An 11049-nucleotide genomic window follows, 5' to 3' on the forward strand; every position below is an offset into this window, starting at 1 on the left:
TGTGCTTGCTTGCTTTTCTGCTTCCTGCTATGGCATGATGCAGCAAGAAGGCCCTCATCACATGTGGGCTCCTCAACCTTGGATCTAGAATTAAGAATTAAATCTCTGTTAATGATGAATTACTCAGTCTCAGGTCAATAGCAGCACAAAATAGACTAAGAAAGTCCTGTGTGAGCAAGGGTCCTTGTATGTCTTGATCACTACTACATATATGGCCCATAAACTTTCCCTGACACATAGAAGGTCAGTATTACTATGTTTATGATCCTATGCGCTCACACACACACCCCCCTTACTGGACTATCAGGGTATCCAGGACTTGTGATTCTGCTATTATGGTGCAGGAACAGACAAGTGAAGATAAGAATTCAGAACTCAGACCTGTAGTTACCAGCCTGATGGGCAGTGGCTCTGAGCCATGTTAAGTTTATGAAGAATCCAGCAAGGGAAAGGAATACATGATCACAATCTTCAGGAATGTAATGGAATGATTTTTTTCCCCCCTCCAAACAGCCCTAGGGGCTGCCCTCCAAAGAAAGCAGGAAATCATGATACTAGGGACATTCCACTCTCTGGGTGGTGAGGCAAGTGTCTGAATCTGTCTTTCACCCACTCACCCCCACCTGAGGCCTAGGTTATTTCTATATTAAAGTCAGCAGCTCTGACCATTACCAACCTGCTTTGCATTTTTCATTCTCCTCATGATTGTTTTTTCAACAAAACTTCAATAAAGTAGTATAAAAGAAAAGGAATGTATTCCCAGTCAAGCAATGACTGGAAAGAATTCAGAAATACCAAGAGACAAGCAGGCAGGCAATTTCAGAAAACACAAAACCAGGAAAAATGAAGAAAAATATATCCACTTGAATGCAGATTAAAAAAAAAGAACTCTTCAAACCCCATTAAACCTTAGATCTTTAAAAATGTTCCCTTAGACTTGACCAGTATTTGAGGACAGCAATCAAATCTCCTCTTTAGCTCCTGAAGCAGAGAAACACATCACTTCTCTTAAAAGAAGCTTTCTGGGTATGGATTGATACCTTTCAGAAAATATACGGGTAAGGCTCAGATCTGCTCTTTGATTTTCACTCACTCAAGGGAAATTTTCTGAAATGTTTTATTTATACGGGGAGCATTTACCAAATGCTCCCGTGGGGTGGGAGACTAGTTTTAAAAAATATTAAATACTTGGAAACGAATTAAGGCAAGGTTGCCAGTTTCCCAGTCTTTTTTTTTTTTTTTTTTTAGGCAGAATCTCACTCTGTCGCCTAGACTGGAGTACAGTGCTGTGATCACAACTCACTGCATCCTTGACCTCCCACCACAGCCTTCCGAGTAGCTAAGACCACAGGTGCACACCACCACTCCTGAGTAATTTTTGTATTTTGCCATGCTGCCTAGGCTGGTCTCAAACTCCTGCGCTCAAGTGATTCACCCGTCTAGACCTCCCAAAGTGCTGGGACAGCAGGCGTGAGCCACTATGCCCAGCCTCTGTTTTTTTTTTTTTTTTTTTTTTTTGAGACGGAGCCTCGCTCTGTCGCCCAGGCTGGAGTGCAGTGGCGCGATCGCGGCTCACTGCAACCTCCGCCTCCCGAGTTTAACCAATTCTCCTGCCTCAGCTTCCTGAGTAGCTGGGACTACAGGCGCCCACCGCCACGCCCGGCTAATTCTTCTTGTGTTTTAGCAGAGACGGGGTTTCACTCCAATATTTTTAAGCTGATAAATAGTAAATAAGAGAAACTGATTAATACATAAAATTTTACTTCCTATAGTTACTTTTTTACAAAATGCAAATGCTCTGACATTTTACCTGTATGTTTTCCCATAAATTAATTTACTTAAAATATGCTTCTAGAAAAAGGCAGTATTTTACCAAAATGAGGAATAAAACAACATATTTATGACTATACTTGTACATTTTCATCCTCTATAATTTGAGTCGTTAAAATAAGCACTGTAAATATAAGAAATGATATTCAATTGTTTAATAAAACACACAAAGGGATCTCAATATATGGTATTGAACAGCTAGTTTGACAAAATTGAGATTTTTTCAGTATCTGTTCATTGTGTTTTATGGATATTCCTCTTCCACTATTTACTTATATTTATATATTATATTTTATAAGTAATATTACTTATATTACTTATATTTCTATCACCTCTAATTGATAATTGTATATATTCTGAAAAATAAGACCAACTGTTTAAGTACTAATATTAAGTTATTATTTTGTTCAGAATGCTCAATATTCAAAATGTTATTTAGCATATTTACATCCACCAAGGGGAAGAAATGAATATTTGATTTGGATAGTCTTTTATTTATTTTGCTTGTTTGCTTTTTCTCTTATGACAGATGGTTTTAACACAGAGGGAATAAAAACAGGATTCTTGTTTATCAAGGGATCGTCTGTTCCTGGTGTGTAGTCCTCACCTGTAAAGCACAATTCACTGTTGCAGCACAACAGCTTGTTATTGTAAAAATACGAGTTCTGATGTGGTCTCCTGACACCATGTACAACTACACTTTGAGCTGCACTGGGTCATATTTTTAGTCACTATGTCAAGACCCACTCATGTGTGCCCTATTGAGTCATCTCACCAGGTGGATAGCCAACAGTGTTAAGAGTAGATACCAGAAAGCAAAGCTCACTCCTAAAATACCCGACAAGTATTTTTTCAAAATTATTTAGCTTATGTGTTTATCATTGGCCAACACCAGTCAATTGCCTTACCTCTGTTTGAGTCAAAGCCAAAGGAACATATTCAAAGATTTCCCCACAAGAGCAATGATAACATAATGATCAAGCCCAAAGTTAGAAAGGAAAACCAAGACCGGGCATGGTGGCTCACGCCCATAATCCCAGCACTTTGGGAGGCCAAGGCGAGCGGGTCACCTGAGGTCAGGAGTTTGAGACCAGTCTGGCCAACATGGCGAAACCCCATCTCTACTAAAAATACAAAAATTAGCCGGGTGTGGTGGTGGGTGCCTGTAATCCCAGCTACTCGGGAGGCCGAGGCATGAGAATTGCTTGAACCTGGGAGGCGGAGGTTGCAGTGAGCTGAGATTGTGCCACTGCACTCCAGCCTGGGTGACAGAGTAAGACAAGTGGTTTTTGCAGTTTTTAAATAAAATTTTAATTTTGGAATGTTTTAGATTTTCGGAAAAGTTACAAACATAGCACAGAGAGGTTTTGTGTAACCTGTCTCCAGTTTCCTCTACTGTTAACATCCTTCATTAATATGGCACATTTGTCACAACTAATAAACCAGTGTTACTACATTGCTATTAAGTCCATATTTTATTTAGATTTCTTTTGTTTTATCCTAATGCCCTTTTTCTTTTTTAAGATCCTATCTGGGATATCACACTGACATTACGTTGTTGTGTCTCCTTAAACTCTTGTTTGTTTTTTTTTTGAGATGGAATTTCACTCTTACTGCCTAGGCTGGAGTGCAATGGCATGAAATTGACTCACTGCAACCTCCGTCTCCTGGGTTCAAGCTCTTCTCCTGCCTCAGCCTCCCAAGTAGCTGGGATTACAGGCATCCACCACCACACCCAGCTTTTTTTTTTTTTTTTTTTTGTATTTTTGGTAGAGACAGGGTTTCAGCACGTTGGCCACACTGGTCTTGAGCTCCTGACCTCAGGTGATTTGCCCATCTTGGGTCCTCAAAGTGCTGGGATTACAGGCATGAGCCACTGAGCTTGGCCATTAAACTCCTCTTGACTGTGACATTTTCTCAAACTTTCCATGTTTTTGATGGCCTTGACAGTTTGAGGAGTACTGGTCAGGTATTTTGGAGACTGTTCTTCCATTTGGATTTGTCTTAAGGTGTTCTCATGATTAAACATGGTTTACGGGTTTGGGGGGAGAAAGACCATAGAGTTAAAGTGCCACTTTTATCACATCATCCCATCATCATGACTTGCCTCTGTAGATGTCAACCTTGATGCACTGGTTGAGGTAGTGTTTTACAGACTTCTCCACTGTAGTTACTTTTTTCCCTCCTTTACACAGTTGGCTTTGGAAGGAAGTTACCATGTGCAGGCCATACTTAAAGAGGGAGGAGTTGTGCTCTACATCTTTGAGAAAGGGATATCAATAAGTTATCTGGCATTCTTTTGCACCAGAGATTTGTTTTCCTCATATTTATTCTGTATTCAATTATTTATTCATATGATTATGGACTCATGGATATGTATAGTATGCTTTGGGTTATAACCTAATAAAATGGTATCCATTTTGTTGTCAAATTATTGCAACTGGGCCTTTAGAAACTCTTCCTGTTGGCTCCTGTGTCCTTTTGACATGTAATCCTTGTTTTGCTTTTTGAGCAATTCCTTAATTTCTGGTGCTACAAGATGCTCTAGATTCATACTTTATACTTCTTGTCCCAGCCCTAGAATCAGTCATTTATCCAAGGGAGAGCTGGTTCCTTTTATGGAGAATTATAACAGAATGTTTTATATTTTAAATCAGGCCTAAACCTTGATTTTTTCTAACTAACTTTGGGCAGAGAAATTCCATTTGATTTACATGGCTTATTAAGATTCACAAAACTTTGGGCCAAATGCCAAAGGTTTAGACCTAGCTAAAACCATAAAGTAAGGTCAAGCATGTGTTCAGCCCCCAAGCTTCATTCCTCTTCTCCCAATATGGTGCCTCAGTCCTCCCCACATCTTGTCTTTAAGTCCTTTTCCTAAGAAATCTCTCATTCCACTTACATAATCAAGACTCTCTCCCAAGCATAACATTCTGCCCCCTTTCTCATTCCTACTCACACAAAAGCCCTGAGACTCTATCTACCTTCCCATCTGCTATCCCTCAGAGCACTGGAAGCCCTTATGTGTATGCCCAAGAAACACACTGCACAGCTAAGTTTAGACAGTGAGGCTGATAAGGAGAAAAAATGATTTGAGAGTCAAGAAATCTTAAAACATAATATACAGTAGGCTGGGCGTGGTGGCTCATGCCTGTAATCCCAGCACTTTGGGAGGCCGAGATGGGTGGATCACAAGGTCAGGAGATCGAGACCATCCTGGCTAACGCGGTGAAACTCCATCTCTACTAAAAATACAAAAAATTAGCCGGGCATGGTGGTGGGCACCTGTAGTCCCAGCTACTCTGGAGGCTGAGGCAGGAGAATGGCATGAACCCAGGAGGCAGAGCTTGCAGTGAGCTGAGATTGCACCACTGCACTCCAGCCTGGGCAACAGAGCGAGACTTGGTCTCAAAACAAACAAACAAACAAAACCACAATGTACAGTAGTCACTTTCTATCCACTGGGCCAGTCCTGGCTTCTGGTGAGGGTAGCCCTCAGTGCCCCATCACCTTGAGAATTCAGAACTAGTTTTCAGGGAAATAAGGTATTCCCAGGTTTCACATACAGTTCTGGAATTTTTACCATTCTGATTATGTGTTTGTACCATTAACAGTGTCAGCAACCATTTATTTGTTTACTAAGTACCAGCCACTGAACTGGGTGCCGTACTGGAACAAATTATGAACTTCCCCAAATTCTCTTTGCCCAGCTTTCTTCCTATTTGGTTGCTCACTCAAAAGAGGGCCCAGCCTCATCTTGACACAGCCAGGTGTCAATCTCCCCTGAGGTAAGGCTGATTTCTGATATAGCTGTGGAAGCCCCAGTGGCAAGACCCAACCTCATCAGATCCACGGAGGTGCTGGTTTCTCACACCACTTTCAGGTTCAGAAGGTTCATGACAGGATATGGGATCTGCCTTCCCCAGTAACAGCCTAGAAGGACCTGGTGACACAACTAAAAGTGCACAGGAGTTAATGTGGATTGAAGATTTACTAATGAGAGGTAGAAAACCACAGAGAGCCAGTAGATAAATCCCTCTTCCTTCCTTCCCTTGATGAACAGTTCTGCCCACCTGCAGGTGCCCTGTACAACCAGCGGTTTTCTCTTGAAGCTATGGCTACATTGATTACAAACCATCTATATTTTCTTTCCCTTCTTCTTTTCCCTATTTATCCTTTTTCTTTACTTTCTCTGTCCTGGGATTATATCCTCCAAAAAAATGTTAGTATATAAGCTTGTCTCGGGCTCTAATTCATAGGGAATCTGGGCTAAGTACCCTGTATATTATTCTTTCTCACTGTCATGTCCACCCTGGAAAGATAATATTATTATCTCCCTTCTACAATGAGGAAACAGCCTCAGAGAGGTGTGCTTGCCCAAATTCACACAACTCACAAGCAAAGAGTTGGAATGTGAATCTAGGTCTTTTTGACTCTAAAGACTCTACTCCTAACCACCACGGTATATACTGTCTCTTGCCATGTGTTTTGGAAACAGGCTTTTACCCTTGTAAAGTGTTCACAGAAGGCTGGTACCCAAGGAGTTAAATGGCCTTATAGTAGATAAAATTTCTAAGACTTACAATGTACCAGGAATTCTTTAAAAACCTCTGTGCATATTAACTCACTGAATCTTCACACTAATCTTATGAAGGAGCTATTATTATACGTGCTTTACATGTGAGGCACAGAAAAGTTTTATAACTTGCCAAGGGTCTTTCAGCTACTGTGTGGTGTGACCATGGCTGGGCTTAGTCAGTCAGTCTGTGGAGGTCATGCTCTCATGTGCTTCTCCAGAGAGAGTGAATTGAATCATCATGGCACAAGAACAGCAACCCACCAGCAGCACCATCGTTTGTATCTCTGGGCATTCCAGGGAGTAAGACAAATAGCACTGACACAGTGCCCTGTACATCAGCCCCTGGGTGGATTAGTACAAGCTGCACCTGGTAGTAAATGTTTCTGGTGTGTCTGCCATAGATAAAAGAAGGTTTAGGGTAAAAAAGGAATTTTGGAAGAAGAGGCATTATATTTTTTAAAAGGGTGGAGGTAAATTCATGGTACACGTAAGCTTGGCTTGTGTAAGTCATTCGAAGACAGTAAACTGTGCTAAAAGGAACTATGGAATAACAGGACAAACATGTAAGAGCAGCATTAAGGGTAAACTGTGGAGAGTTATCCTAACTGTGGGGGATTCTGAACTTCAATTTGATTTTTAAAAATAATTACAGGGAAACACTTCTATAAGGGAAGTTAGGGAATCTGAAAGATTCTACATGAGAAAGTCTGCAGTTATACAGGGTCATAGACTGTAGAGCTGGAAGAGACCACGGAACTGTCTTATAGAAGTCTGTATACACAGTAAGTAGTTAAGGGTTCATGCTTTGGAATGGAGTCAGAGAGCCTGCATTTGATTCATGATCCCACAATTTTAGCTCTATGAACCTGCCCAAATAATTCATCTCCCTCAGTCTTTTATTCTTTTTCTATATACATGATTTAATTATAGCTATTACATAGGTATAGGGTGACTTGACAGTTAATTAAGCTAATGTATATGATGTGCTTAACAATGTCTACCATAAAGTAGTCCATAAATGTTAACTATTATTATCTAGCCATCAATGAAGTATATGAGGCCTGTAGAGGTCATGTGATTTCTCCAAGCAACTGGTTAAAATTCAGGACCTTGACTCTGGGTTTCTATTTCTAGACTGTGTGATATACAAAGATTTGTTAAAACAAAGTCCCTAAACTTAAGGAGCTAGAGAATGAGTATGGTATACAAGAAAGAGTAAAGACTTTTGTGATAGAAACTAGGTTAAAACTCTGGACTTGTTCCCTGTTGCTATCTTATCTGGGCCAGGTATTTGGATTTCTTGTAGTTTCAGCTTCTTCCTTGATAAAATCCATTTATGATGTTACTGTATATCTCATGTACCTATTTAACAATAAATTCCAGGGGCTTTATGTAGTAAGGTCTAAAGCAGAGGATGAAAGAGAAAGGAGAAGCAATAAATTATCAATATCTTGCAGGTATTAATAGGATGAAAGAGAAAGGGGAAGCAATAAATGATCAGTATCTTGCAGGTATCAATGAGACATTCATTATTCCATCATTATTCTTGCATTGATCTATGCTGGCAGAGCCTTCCTAAATAATGCATATGGCCTGGTTCAACTCATCTGTTGTGGGCCAGTCATGCCCAAGGTCATTGCAGTTGGAAAGAGACTAAATTGCTGTTGTCTTCTAAGACCTTTGGGATAGTATTAAAGACAGAAAATTTATAATTAAAGTTTTTTTTTAATTATGAAAAACTTTACACATATGCCAAAATAGAGAGCCTTGAATTCATCATTCAGACACAATAATCATAAATTTTTGTTTCACCTGTATTCTCACTATACTAGATTAAATCCCGGGTCATATATAATAACACTGAATTTTAGTGATGTTCAGAAAACAGGGTTGTTATGGTTTGGCTGTGTCTCCACCCAAATCTCACCTTGAATTATAATAATCCCCACATATCAAGAATGGGTTCAGGTGGAAGATAATTGAATCATGGGGTGGTTTCCCCCATACTGTTCTCATGGTAGTGAATAAGTCTCATGAGATCTAATGGTTTTATAAATGGGAGTTCCCCTGTACAAACTTTTTTGCCTGCCACCATGTAAGACGTGACTTTGCTCCTCCTTTGCCTTCCACCATGATTGTGAGGCCTCCCTAGCCATCTGAAACTGTGAGTAAATTAAACCTCTTTCCTTTGTAAACTACCCAGTCTCAGGTATGTCTTTATTAGCAGTGTGAGAATAGACTAACACAAGGGTTCAGGTGCAGCATTCCATACCTCCCTCCTGGTACCAGGCCAGGGAGTTTCCCCAGTTGTACAACCCAAGGGATGGTAATGGTTACATTGTTGATCACTTCTGAGAAGCTCCTTCTTCTCTGGTCCCTTCAGAACCAAAGTCTACCTCTTCTTCAGTGCTGTAATTGAGGTTTTCATGACACTCTGAGGCACAGTAATTTTTCTGAAACTCTCTAAGATCCATGTCTACTTCCGTATATACCCAAAGCATTCACTCTCTCCAACTCAAACCTGGGAACTGGGATATAGGTTTCCTCTCTCGGATAGCCATCTAGGTCACTGCTTTCCCTGCTTCTCTCCTGGCCTTCCTTCTTCCACCTTTCCCTTTTAAAGAGTCGGTGAGTGGAAAGAGGGGTTGTTAATGAAGGGAAGACCTGCTGTATTTCATGAAGCCTGTCCCAAATATCCTATCAATCCTGGAGTTCACAGAATTTCCAGTCTACCAGAAGAGTCTCCTCAGCTATGTTCTACTTTTGGATCTATCATATCTTTCCCCTGTGGCAACGAGTTCAGGACCTGTTATCTCTGCAAATGGAGTGGAAAATGAGGAGAAGGGAAAAAATTAATATTTCAAAAATGTTGTCCTGCTGAAGATGGGTTTAAAATTCTGTGACAGAAAGAAAGCCAGTGTAGCAATGTTCAGAGCCCTGCAAGATGCAGGTGGTAATACAGGTGCCTGTAGTCTGAAGCAGATAGACCTAGATTGTAATGCTTTTTTACAATTCAAGGTATTTTGTATCACTCCCTTAGTTTCCTCATCTGTATAACAGGGATGCTAACACCTACTTAAATGTGCGATTTTTTTTTTTTTACCTGCAAATAATGAACAGATGTTCTACTCATAAAGTCTACTTTCCAAAAACAGTTAGAAGCTTTTTAAAAGAAAGCCACACAATACATTTTAAAAGGCACTGGGATTCCTCTGCTTCTCAGTCATTGCTAGGCTAGAAAAATAAAACCTGTTCTACCAGGAATCACAAGTTAGAACTGAGTATTCTCCAAAGTGGAAATTATAGGGTATAGTGCCATTTCAGGCAGAGATTATTCAGTTCTCATTTACAACATCCACAATTACCTATCAGAATGGCTAAACCAGGTAACCAGGTCAAAACAGTCCAGTATAATTAGGCCCCATCAAACGATGTCATTATGCTGTTCTAAGATGCTAATAAACCAAAACAGGAAATACTGAAGTCAAAATAAAAGATATTCAACCCTGTCATACAAATTGTTTGTTCCTTGCTGTATCCCCCTGATTCTATAACATTAATAAATGAAATATTTTACTGCAAAGATTTTATTTTATATCTCACTAGCCATGAATTTTTGTCATTAGTTACTGTATAAATGCTGCCTTGTGACATTATCCAAATGGCATGACCATTTTATGCCCACAATTCACTTCTATAGTTATAAACAGAATTTTCATGATTTATGTAACTACATCTCTCAATGAAGATTTAACATTGAGATGCAATCTAACATTTATAATAACTGATGTTTTGTAGACAGTAATGTAGGAAATACATATTTTATCACTTTTCATCTAAGTGACCTTATGTAAAAAAAGAAAAACCAATAATTTAGCAGTTCCAAATCTCCAAAGGACATTTTCAAGTGTACATATAGAAATAGTTACAGTGAGATTTTTAAGAAGCATCTTCCATGTCCACATCTTGTTGTAATGGCTGTACCATTTTCTCTTCCAGCTGCTTTCTTTGCCTGCCAGAGGGGCTCCGATGAGATGGATGTTTTGCTTGACTTCTTTAATATATCCTGAACTTTCTGTAGCTCTGTTTTTCTTCAATCTGTTCATTGTAAAGTTAGCTTGGCGTTTCTGTTTGATCTCTTCAACTGTCTTCATTGCATCAATAGTTTTATTCCATAGCTCTCACTGGTATTTGATAGATTCCTTTCTATATTTTTCATATTTAAATGAATTATCCACTGTAAGCTTTTCACCAGCTGCTTTCTGGAATGCTTTAGTCCACATGACCTTGCAAGAATTGCGCTTCTTTTTGAAGTTTTAATGACATTTAGATTTACAAAATCTGAACACCTTGAAGTTCTTGTGGATGAACATCATGCCATGGTCAGGGTGGATCAGCCCCAAATAGAAATAACATTTCTCCATACACATGTTGAACCCGTGTGGATCCCCACTGACCAAACACCAAGCTTGAGAGGTGGTAAATATGTGATTTTTTAGCAGACAAAATAATGTGCTAATCTTAGTGCTTGTTACAGTGCTTGTTACACCTAAATAACATTAGGTATTATTACTATTGCTATCACTACAGGTGCTTTGAAAATGAGAATGAGTTCTCACTAATGTCATAAGGGAATATTT

The 11049-nt window shown here is 39.5% G+C and overlaps 1 pseudogene; it reads right to left on the minus strand.

Moving 5' to 3' along the window:
• Positions 1-9971: 9971 nt before the first annotated feature.
• LOC116268885 lies at positions 9972-10839 on the minus strand (annotated as a pseudogene).
• Between the last annotated feature and the right edge of the window lie 210 nt (positions 10840-11049).

This window comes from Papio anubis, chromosome 9 (genome assembly GCF_008728515.1).
Source record: "Papio anubis isolate 15944 chromosome 9, Panubis1.0, whole genome shotgun sequence".
Taxonomy (NCBI): Eukaryota; Metazoa; Chordata; class Mammalia; order Primates; family Cercopithecidae; genus Papio; species Papio anubis.